The sequence below is a fragment of the Neltuma alba genome, unplaced genomic scaffold, assembly GCF_004799145.2.
Source record: "Neltuma alba isolate B1F8T4 unplaced genomic scaffold, ASM479914v2 tig00010185_pilon, whole genome shotgun sequence".
NCBI lineage: Eukaryota > Viridiplantae > Streptophyta > Magnoliopsida > Fabales > Fabaceae > Neltuma > Neltuma alba.
The window spans coordinates 136,956-140,476 of record NW_021635126.1 but is presented as its reverse complement, the minus strand read 5'-3'; the positions used below and the strand labels follow the sequence as shown (position 1 = coordinate 140,476).

The window sequence follows — 3,521 nt, the reverse complement described above, 5'->3', positions numbered from 1 at the left end:
TATACTGTAATATCCTAAAAAAAAAATTATTGAAAAAAATATAATATAATATAATATAATATAATAATATTTTAATATTTATTAAAAAAAATAAAAGTCCAACTTTCCACCGATATTTCGGTGGAAAGTTGGGGGGGACGGTGGGGGTTAGGGGTTAAGTTTGAAAAACCCCTCCCCCCAATAAATGTGCTGGGAGTGTATTTCATTTCCCTTCCCCCGGCAAGCGCAAGAAGAAAGAGAGAGAGAGAGAGTTGGAGTGTGCAAGAACGAAAGGAGCATACCGGTAAAGGAAAGGGCAAGCTTTGAAGATATTTTAGGTACATAAAATTACTTTTTTTTATCAAACTTTCTTTATAAATATTTCCTGTATATTTTAAGCTTCCTATTTACATTATTACTATAGTTATTAGAGAAAATTTTGAGACTTATATATGATATAAGTATTGAGTTTTGACAAAAGATGACTATAGAAATTTAGAAGTGAATGAGTTGTTAATTTTAACCGGTTTAGATTTCTCTATTTGTTAGTTTTAGTATTTAAATTAATTTATTTAGTTGAAAATCTGTCATTTACCGATTAAATTTAAGTTAAATAATTTATTTGGACTGTTTGATATATTATTGAGATTTTAATCGGTTTAGTTTTATTTATTGGGTGACTGGAGGTTTTAAAATAATTATTGTAGCTAAAAAGTTTATTATTTGTGGAAATATATATACGTGGTAGTTATACCATTAAAGTTTTGATTAGATTATTTATTTATAAATATTTGAAGTATTATTGAATTTTTGATAGTTTGATTTTGAGGTTTAAACTTAAATGAAGATTTTAGAATTTATAACATAATGATTTTATATTTGGAAATTGTGAAAAATCCTTTTTATTAAGGTAAATAATTTGGAGGCGGTAAATAAATAATTTGGCTTGTTAGAAATTTTAAGTTGTTTCTAAAATACTTAATAATTTTTGGGTTATGAGAGTTGCGGGAATTTAGAATAAAAATTTAATTAAAGTAGAAATTTAACTAATATAAAGAAGTTTAATTAATTTATTAGTTTATATTAATATGTGGTTATATTAATTGTGTAGATTAATTATTGGGTGAGCAAAGGATTGACCTTGTGGTAATCCTTAATATTGCTTTGGTGAGAGGTAACCAGTTTCCACTTGTTCTATGTGCTAATATGTTGTTTGTGAGTATTTTGCTATTTTTAGAATAATATTTGATATTTGGAACTCGAGTAAATAAATTATATCTTTTGAGCTATGAAAATTGTCTTGTGGGATTTTTGGAATTGTGATTGAGAAGTTTAGAAAAGATATATGGTTTATATCTTATGGATTATACTGGGAAAATATTGAGACATTTTTGTTATATTGTGAATGGTTGGTTGTTATTTGGATTTTGGATTGAACGCTATCCTACCACGTGGTAAGGCCGCCAGTGGTGCACATTGGTTGGCTTCTTCCTTCGTCCCTAGAGTAAGGGATAGACTTTTGTGGCTTTTTATTCGTCCCCCAAAGTGTGGGATAGGCTTATAATGAGGGATGGACTTTTGTGACTTCTTAATCGTCTCCCAAAGTGTGGGATAGGCCTATAGGTCGGTTTGATCCCCTACAGTGAGGGATAGACTTATGTGGTTTGTGTGTTAGCCCCCTATAATGAGGGTTTGGATGATTGAGATTATTCGAGTATACATATTTGTATTGTCATTGGTATATAGATATTGAGGTTTAATAATTATCCCACTTGACACCTCACGAGCACATGTTAGTATGTATGATGAGTTGGAAAGTTGGTTATTGAGGTGTTTGTCTCACCCCGTGGTTTAACATTTTCAGGCGATAGTTCAGGTGGTGGCCCATCAGGGAAGGCTCCGGAGGCATAGTGTACTGTTATAGCTTGTATAGCCTCCCTGCTTTTGTTTTATGTGTTGACTTGTTATATATTGCCACATAGGGCCCATATACTCTAGTGCTGTAAACTAATACTGTTAATTACTACTATCTGATATAGGAGGTCATTGGAAGACCAGAGATATTTAAGACTTTGCGTATTACACTCATTTGATAGTGTTGACTTTTGATTAATGGGCTCTATGACTTATATTAAAATGTTTTATCAGTTCATGTGTTTGAAAGTGTAAGTTTGGTTTGGGCTAACGGTTGAATGATATTTCTGGACTTTGAAAGTCTAAGGCCCAAGTGAACGATTGATGTGGCTCGTAATATAAGTTTATTTCTTTTAACCATGATAGCGATTTTAAAATTTTAAGGTTTCTTCTTTTCTATCATGGTTAATTGTTCGAATAGATTGAAAATTTTGATTAAAATGGGTTTTAAAAAGAACAGTTGTCACATATACCAAGGTCTAAAAGGTAGCATTAAATTATAATTTGATTGTTTATCTTGCTGATTGCTTGAATCAAGAAATTTATTTTGTGGCAATTATTGATTTATGACATTTGATGTGCTTTGGCTAAATGCATAGTAATATGTCAATGTGAAAGTGTGAAGGTTTTCTCTCTTGATATGATGCATAATATGATTTTATGTAACTTGAGGATGTCTCGAAGTTCTATAACATATCGTATTATGCATTGCTTGATTTACATGATAATTATAGTTCATTGCTACTGAGATTTTCATGAAATCTCATTCCCTCCTATGTCAAATTATGCTTTACTAGGAAGTGGATCAAGTATGGACAAGGGCAAGAAAATGGTGTTGGGCTAAGGAGACTATGGAAGTTTTATGATATTGTATAAAGTTATGTCGTATTTTGATGAACCTTGTTATAAAATTTGTATGGAGTTATGGATATGAGATGCTTTGAAATTGTGTAATTTGTAATGTTGAATGGATGTTAATAAATGTGTTTTGGTATGCTTGAATGGTATGGTGAAGGGAAAGGATGAAGAAATTCAAGAAAAATTTGATTAGGGGATAAATGTACCTTAAACAGGAGCAATTTTGTGGCAAATAAAGTAATAAGCAATTGCTTGAATTTGGACTTGAAATTTGACAGACTTATAGATCTCATTTTTAGCTTTTAAAAAAGTGGTAGATCACTAAATCTGAAATTTTGTGCTAAGAGATACGTCCTTCAAAAGTTGGGCTAAAATACTAAAAATTTAGAAAATAACCATATGAATAGTGCAACTTGGCGAATTTTCTAGCTCTGTTTCGTAATAATATGATGTTGGTGAATATTTTTCCCTTATAATACACATGACAAGCTTTAAATAGAAATTAAAACCACCTCATTTTATTTTTTTATATTTAGTTATGAATTTTCAAAGTTGGTAAAAATTTTAGTGCATCATGAATAGTACTTGAGGACTTTCTGTGATCCCAAGTCGCAACCTAGAAATCTCAAGTCATGACTTGGCAGCAAAGGTTGCCTCTATGACCTCAAGTCATGACCTGAAGGTACCAACTCACAAACTGGATTGAAATTTAGAAAAGTTTCAAATTTTTTAGAAGTTTCTCATAGTTAAGGCTCATATAATGATCTTAA

General features: G+C 30.8%; 1 long non-coding RNA gene across 1 annotated transcript; it reads left to right on the top strand.

Moving 5' to 3' along the window:
- Window positions 1–297: 297 nt before the first annotated feature.
- On the top strand, window positions 298–1,883 carry LOC114754704 (uncharacterized). Its single transcript, XR_003741238.1, has 3 exons — window positions 298–317; window positions 1,091–1,153; window positions 1,844–1,883. It is a non-coding gene; the product is annotated as an uncharacterized LOC114754704 (long non-coding RNA).
- Window positions 1,884–3,521: the final 1,638 nt, after the last annotated feature.